The sequence below is a fragment of the Globicephala melas genome, chromosome 1, assembly GCF_963455315.2.
Source record: "Globicephala melas chromosome 1, mGloMel1.2, whole genome shotgun sequence".
NCBI lineage: Eukaryota > Metazoa > Chordata > Mammalia > Artiodactyla > Delphinidae > Globicephala > Globicephala melas.
In genome coordinates this window covers 178,605,482-178,613,894 of record NC_083314.1, presented here as the reverse complement: position 1 = coordinate 178,613,894, position 8,413 = coordinate 178,605,482, and positions in this window count along the sequence as shown.

Sequence of the window (8,413 nt, the reverse complement as noted above, 5' to 3'; positions counted from 1 at the left end):
CGCGGGATCTGTTTTTAGTTGCGGCATGCGAACTCTTAGTTGCGGCATGTGGGATCTAGTTCCCTGACCAGGGATCGAACCCCGGGCCGCCTGCATTGGGAGCACGGACTCTTAGTCACTGGACCACCAGGGAAGTCCCGCTAATTTCTTTCTTTACGTGCTGTCTCTTTCCCAGGCTAGAGTGTCAGTTCCATGAGGGCAGGGACCTCACCTTCAATCTCTTAAATCAGTGCTTGGGGGCTTCCCTGGTGGTCCAGTGGTTAGGACACCGCACTTCCACTGCAGGGGGCATGGGTTCGGTCCTTGGTCGGGGAACTAAGATCCCACATGCTGCAGCATGGCCAAATAAATAAATAAAAATAAATCAGTCCCTGGCGCGAAGTTGGTGGTCAGTAAGTGTGAGTCTAGTGAGTCAGACTGACCCCCAACTCAGTTACTCTGAACCTGTGAGTGTGTATCCTGCAACAGAGGGTTTTCTAAAGTTCACGCCAGAACAGCCCCTGGTGCTGAGAGGCGATTTTAAAGGGACCCAGGAGGGGAATCTGGAAAGGATCAGGTGATCAGGAAAGGTCCATGGTGGGGGGGTGGTTTCAGCCGGACCTGGCTAGATACGAAGGGTTCCCTGGGGTGGCAATGGAGATGGAGGGGGTATCTCTCATATCAGTTTCCTGGGCTGCCATTCACAAAGTACCACAAACTGAGCGGCTTCAACACCAGCAATTCATTTTCTCACAGTTCTGGAGGCTAGAAGTCCAGGAGCAATGTGTTGGCAGGGCTGTGCTTCCTCTGAAGGCTGCAGGCAAGGCTCTGACCTCTCTCCCAGCTTCTGGTGGTTCCCTGGCCTGTGGCAGCCTACCTCCACTCTTCAAGCGGGCATCTTCCTGTGTGCATATCTGTCTCTGTATCTAAAATTTCCCCCTTTTTCTAAGGACACCAGTCATACGGAATGAGGGCCCACCCTAACGACTTCATGTTAACTTGATGACCTCTGTAGGGGCCCTGTCTTCAGATCAGATCACATTCTGAGATACTGGAGGGTTAGGACTTCACTTTTTTGGGGTGGGGGGCATAATTCAACCCATAACAACATTCCAGGACATCTGAGGAGTGCTAGAGAAAAGATGGGAGAGGCCCAGGCTGGCTGGGGTACAGAGTACATGAAGCAAATGAGGTACAATGACGCCAGACCAGGAGTCCGCAGACAAGAGTGAGGCCTGGGTGTGCCAGGCTGAGGAGTCTGTATTGCTTAGGTTGTCAGAACATGTATTGATCGAATACGTGCCAGCCCCTGTGACGGGGGACTCATTGGTGAGCAGACACAGAAAGATCCATCCTTGAGGAGCTGACACTCATGTGGGAAATCCAGACACTAAGTTTATCCTCTAAATAAATATGGAATTACAACAGAGTTAGGTGTAAGAGAGCAAGGTATGTGGGTCTCTGACGGTTTATAACAGGGGTCCTGTCCAAGTTGCTGAGGAAGTGATGCCTTGACTATGATGTGAAGGCTGAGTGGGAGTTTACTAGGGGAAAGAGGGGAAAAGCAGTCCTGGCAGAGGAATAGCTTGTGCAAAGGCCCTGGGGCAGAAGGGAGCATGGCCACCTTGGGGAACAGGGAGACTCCAGTGTGGCTAGAGAATAGAGCCGGGGTATATGAGTGGGCATTGACCATGGTAAGGACCTAGACCTCTATCCTGGGAGCCATGAGAAGTCTTTGAAAGTTTTCAGCAAGGAGTGGTGGGTCAGATTTACCTCTCTGAAAGCCCACTGGGGAGCTACTGAAGTTTCCTGAGCTAGAGGGTGTGTACCATCAAGCTAGTACTTTTGAGAGGTTCTTGCATGTTCTTCTAGAGCAGGGACTCTTACCTGTGGTCCATGGACTCCCAAGGGTCCATGAGTAGATTTCAGGGAAGCCATGAACCCGATTGAGTTCACTTATTTTCATTCGCCTCTAACAAAAATTCCCTTTATGAATTCCTTCCATTATGAACTAAGGCAACAAAGCACAGCAGTACTAGCAGAGCCTACAGCTTTTCCATCAGTAGAAACCAGGTGTTCTCATATTATGTTACAACTGCTGCAGATATCGTAAGACCTTGTTTATTTTCATCACTACTTTGAAACTATGGTAGTTATTAGATCTTATTTAATGAGTTTACAAAGAATCACATGCATTACATCTTAAATTATTTTGTTTAACGCTTTGATAACCGTATGCCAACATAGCTGGTTCCTTCGTCATCCTAAGTGTTTTATTTTGTGCACTTGAAAACGTGATTCTGAGCAGGGTCCACAGGCTCTCCTAGAATGACTAGGGGACACGAGAAATGTTGAGATCGGCTGGTCTAGATTCCTTTGGTTGTAACGAACAGCAGCCTAACTCAGGCCTAAACAAGACAAAAGGGAAATAATTGAGTCAATAACAGAGTAGTCCATGGTGCCACAACTCAGGTTTGAACGACGTTCCCCAGGAGCTCATTTCTCTCCACCTCTGTCACCTCTGAGTCACCTCTTTCTGAGGCAGGCCCTGCCCACACCCCAGCAGCAATGACCCTCCAAGGTGGCCTGACCTGGAGCTTCTCTGCTTCTCTTCCCCAGGGCGTTCCCTGAAGGAGCTGTGCCCTGAGGGGCCCGATGACTGCAGGAAGCAGTGTGATCCCGACTACTACTTGGACAGAAATGGCCGCTGCACAGCCTGTGTGAGCTGTTCTGGAGGTAAGGGCTGTGTCTCTCTTCCGGGGGCTCCTTCCAGGGAGGATGGGGAGCCTCGAGGGGGTGGGAAGGCAGCGGAGGCGGAGAATCTGAAAGGTGGGGCGGATCAAGATTTGGTGCCTTGGGGCTTCCCTACTGGCGCAGTGGTTGAGAGACCGCCTGCCGATGCAGGGGACGCAGGTTCGTGTCCCGGTCCGGGAGGATCCCGCATGCCGCGGAGCGGCTGGGCCCGTGAGCCATGGCCGCTGAGCCTGCGCGTCTGGAGCCTGTGCTCCGCAACGGGAGAGGCCATAACAGTGAGAGGCCCGCGTACCGCAAAAAAAAAAAAAAAAAAAAGATTTGGTGCCTGTACTCTGAATCAGCCCCCTGGTGCCTCAGTTTACCCCCTCTGGATTTGTGAATTGATATCAACCATGATCTTTTGCATCCATACTTTTTTTTTTTTTCGTTTTTGGCCACGCCATGCGGCTTGTGGGATCCCAGTTTCCTGACCAGGGATTGAACCCAGGCCCTCGGCAGTGAAAGTGCTGAGTCCTAACCACTGGACCGCCAGGGAATTCCCTGCATCCATACTTTTTAGAGAGACTTAGTTACCAAGTTTCCTCAAGGGAGGGACTCATACTTATGTATTAAGTTTACTTTTTAAAAAATAATTAATTAATTAAAAATTTTCGGCTGTGTTGGGTCTTCGCTGCTGCGCACGGGCTTTCTCTAGTTGCGGCGAGCGGGGGCTACTCTTGGTTGCGGTGCGTGGGCTTCTCACTGTGGCGGCCTCTCGTTGCGGAGCACAGGCTCCAGGCGTGCAGGCTCAGTAGTTGCGGCATGCGGTCTCAGTAGTTGTGGCTCGTGGGCTCTAGAGCGCAGGCTCAGTAGTTGTGGTGCACGGGCTTCGTTGCTCCGTGGCATGTGGGGTCTTCCCGGACCAGAGATCTCACCCGTGTTCCCTGCATTGGCAGGCAGATTCTTAACCACTGCGCCCCCAGGGAAGTCCCACGTATTAAGTTTAATCTTTGCTAAACCCCTAGGGGAAGATTCTTTTCTTATCCCAGCTTTACAGTGAGGAACCTGAGGTTTAGGGAAGTTAAGGGCCTTTCCAAAATTACAATGTTGTGGTAATTTGCAGCACTAGAGTTTTAGCTGCTGGTTTGACACGAAGGGCTGTGTTCTTTCCCTAAGACCACAGTGCCTCCAGGAGAACTTCTTCAATGCGTGCTTTCTTCGTTAATTTCTTATTGTGGGTAGTGAATATGGTTTGTGTGCTATCTCGCGTTTGTTGGGTTTTTTGGGGGGTGAGGTGGGGAAATTTGTTGAGATTTCTTGTGGCCTAATACATTTGCATGCTTTTTAGTATGTTTAGTGTGTTTGGGGGGGAAATGCGTAATCTGCTTGTTGTGTGCAAAATTCCATGTATACGCATCTGATCAAGCTTGTTGATTATGTTATTTTAATAATATGCATCCTTATTTATTTTGTCGCCTTCACAGAGGTTGGTTTCTGAGATAGACACGTTAAAATCTATCTCCCAATATGCTTGTTTTTCATCAGATTTTCATTGTGTTCTCGTTTTGCTTTATCCATGTCAAAGCTATGTTATTAGGTACAATGTTGATGAGTATCATTGCTATCTTGGTGGGCTGGACGTTTTATCAACATGAAAGACACCTCTTTGTTTCTTATAATGTGTTTGCCTTAATTCCATTTTTGTTTGATATTAATATTGCCATTCTTGTTTATGTTAGCATTTCTCTGGTGTGTCTTTAAAAGATTTTAAACTAACGACCACATTTTATTAAACAAAAGTTATATGCGTCCATCATAAAAATTCAAGCAATACACAAGTGTAAGGAAGAAAGTCAACTCTGCCCCTCCCCCACCAGTGGGTGACTGACACCTCTCTGTCCCTCTCTATAGAGAGAAGAATGGGTAGGTTAGTAGCCAGACAGACTATACACACATAGAAAGAAGGAATCTTTAAGAGGATGGGATCATACTATTCATGGCGTGAAAATGATTATAGTTAACTTTATTCAAATATATCAGAGGAAGAAGGAGCCAAAGTGAAGAAGCTAAACTATCACAAGAGACAGTAGTTCCTAAAAAAAAAAAACCCTCTTAAATTAACAAAAGAGGTGATGAAAATCAATAAGCGGCTAGGAATGATTTAAGGAATGACTGTCTCTTCTGGTACAGTCATATTCTACTTGCTTCAATTTTGGGGTAGCAGAGAGTTGCTTGACTCCCTGTAATGAAAAATGAACGGCTCGGGCTTCCCTGGTGGCGCAGTGGTTGAGAGCCCGCCTGCCGATGCAGGGAACACGGGTTCGTGCCCCGGTCCGGGAAGATCCCACATGCCGTGGAGCGGCTGAGCCCGTGAGCCATGGCCGCTGAGCCTGCGCGTCCGGAGCCTGTGTTCCGCAACGGGAGAGGCCACAACAGTGAGAGGCCCGCGTACCGCAAAAAAAAAAAAAAAAAAAAAAAAAAGAATGGCTCGCTGGCCTCCCCATCCTCTTCCTGACTTTTATTGCTTACATTATTTTTGCTTCGTCATAGTCTATGATGTTTATCATCTCTTCTGTGGCCCTAAGTCCCTTGGCATGTTAGTTTTATTTCGCTATTTAAATTCACTCATTGTGCCCTATGCGTCCATTTATCACAGCTTCTCATTCCTGATTTTTTCATTTTGATTTGTCACTTGATTGGTTAGGTTTCACCGTCATGTGGACTTTTCAGGGAGGACTCATCTTTGCACCTTCCTTCACTTTTTTCATGTTTGAGAATATCTGTTGCTTTTAAACTGGAATGACAACTTGGGCGGGTATAATATTACGCCTGGGACACGTTTTCTCTAGAACTTGGTAGGCATTGGTGCACTGTCTTCTCGTGATGGTTATTGCTGTGGGGGAGTCTGCAGTCAGCTTCTTTCCCCCTCTTTGTAGGTGACTGCAAGAATCATTCTTTCTCTAGTCTTAAGGATCAAAAACTTAACCAGAATATGCCTTGATATTAATTGTTTGGAAACAAATCTTCCTGGTATCTGGTATGTCTTTTCTATCTGCAGATTTAGTTCTTCCTTCATTTCAGGGGAACTGACATGGATTTTATCTCTGGTAAACAGATATATCTCATTGTCAACTTGATGGATACCAATTATTCTCATGTTTGATTGTCTTTGCCTTTCCTCCTTGTCTATCATCTTCATTAATTGCATTAATATCTATCTTTTTACCTTGCATTCACCGGTATTTTCTCAATCTTTTCTTCATGCCGTTAACTCAATTTTCTGTCTAATCTTTTTTGTTTCTTGCTGCCCAGGGCAAGACAGAGCCCCCAGGACACTGGTAGTTCACTTACTGAATTTCTAATTATGGTGTTGTGCATCTCAATTTGTTTTCTTTTGCTCTGCAGTCTCCCTTCTTATCTCATCCTTTTAAAACATCATCTTTTTTTTGAGCTCTTCCTTTATTGAATTACTATTCTTATTAAGTTCATTTATAGTGTGAAGCACTCCTGGGATTGCTTGTTAGTTGCAGACTGGGTTCTTTGTCCTTGCAAACTATATTCCTATCTTTTTTAGATCTTTCTCTTGTTCTTGTCTTCCCTCCTCCCTCCCTTTCATCTTTCCTGCTATAGCATGTTTGCACTGTCACCTTCTTATACTTTTCCTTCTTGCTTGAGCTTAGCCGGGGCAGCAACTCTGTCCCTGATACAGTGTGAGGGATTTCTCCTTCACACTTGCCCCATCTCACTGGCCTTGAGTTCATCTTCCCAGCTCAGAGCATCAACTGGGGATTCTCAGGGTTACTTTTTGTTTTTTTTTTTTTTTTGGCTGTGCGGCGGGGCTTGCGTGGTCTTAGTTCCTCAACGAGGGATTGAACCTGGGCCACGGCAGTGAAAGCACTGAGTCCTAATCCCTGGACCACCAGGGAATTCCCAAGAATTACTTTAAAAAAAAATTGTGGTAAAATATACGTAACATAAAATTTATTATTTTAACCATTTAAAAATGTACTGTTCGGCGGCATGAAGTACATTCATATTTTGGGGTGACCATCACCATCACCCAGCTCCAGAACTTTTTCATCTTCCCCAGTTGAAACTCTCTCCCCATCAAACACTAGCTCCTCCTCGCTCCCCGCACCCTCACCCCAAGCCGTTGGCAACTACCATTCTCTTCTCTGTCTCTATGAATTTGACTACTCTAGGATGTTCATAGAAGTGAAATCATACAATATTTATCCTTTTGTGACTTGTTTCACTTAGCGTAATATCTTCAAGGTGCATCTGTGTTGTAGCATGTGTCAGAATTTCCTTCCTTCTTAAGGCTGAATGGTAGTTCATTGGATGGATCCACCACATTTTGTTTATCCGTTGATGTCCATGGACACTTGGGTTGCTTACACCTTTTAGCTATTGTGAATATTGTTGCCATGAACATAGCTGTACAAATAGCTGTTCAAGTCCCTGCTCTCAATTCTTTACCCACTCAGCAGTGGAACTGCTGGATCATGTGGGAATTCTATGTTTAATTTCTTGAGGAATCCTGACTGTTACCTTTGAAACTCGTTTTAGGAGCCTGAGGGCGGCCTGGGTGGGGGTCAGAGAGCAGCCAGAGATGGGTGTTGTCATGGTGGCGGGGCTCTGCCTTCTCTTCTGTCAGATGGTCTTTACCAAGCTCCTGCTGCCTAGAAAGGGGTGCCCCCCACTCCTGGAGCTTCTGCTCATTCCCCCAACTAGGGAATTGGCAAGTCCACGCAGTCTTTTTTTTTTTTTTTTGCGGTACGCGGGCCTCTCACTGTTGTGGCCTCTCCCGTTGCGGAGCACAGGCTCCGGACGCGCAGGCTCAGCGGCCATGGCTCACGGGCCCAGCCGCTCCGTGGCATGTGGGATCTTCCCAGACCGGGGCATGAACCCGTGTCCCCTGAATCGGCAGGCGGACTCTCAACCACTGCGCCACCAGGGAAGCCCCACGCAGTCTTTTCTGCCTCTGCCCAGGCCTTTGATATTACATGCAGGCAGCTACTCAGAGTGTTTTTTTCTTTTGTTTTCCGTGGATGTCTACCCACCGTCTTTAGGTGGAGTCTCCAGATTTTTGAAAATTATCAGGATTTTATTCTCTCCTCAGTACAGCTTCTAGGCTTTAGGTGAGAGTGAGGGGCTGTACCAGGGTCACTACAACGAGGAAGAGAGAGGAGAGGGTCCCGAGATGGTTTTAGGAGCCAGGCGTAGGAGTGTGTGTGTCTGTGTGTCTTTTAATCATTGCTGCCCACACCCCATTGGCCAGAACCAAGTCACATGACCGCCTATCCATCTGCAAGGGAGACTGGGAAATGTAGTCTTCCTCTGAGTCCATTTGAAACAGGATTTGGGGAACGCATCACTGTGCTCCAGGGGATTCCTTCTCATAGCTGCAATTTCCTTTTGCATGTCTGAGGATATTAATTATACTGATTCCAAAGGCTTTTCCTGTTTTCTCTTTTATCTGTTTTCTTGAGCGTTAGTTCTGTTTGAGTTTGGGGCTCTTTCTTCTTCGTGCTGGTTTCTTCTGGTCTTTGGTGACTTCGATTTCTGCACGTGGGATCTGATGACTGGGGTAGGGTGGGGGTCTGCGAGTGGGGCTTGTGAAATCCACCTCCGGGGACTGGGAGGATGAGCGGGTGGGGTGGAGGTGCCGGGCAGGGTCTGTCAGAGGCTGGTCCTCTGG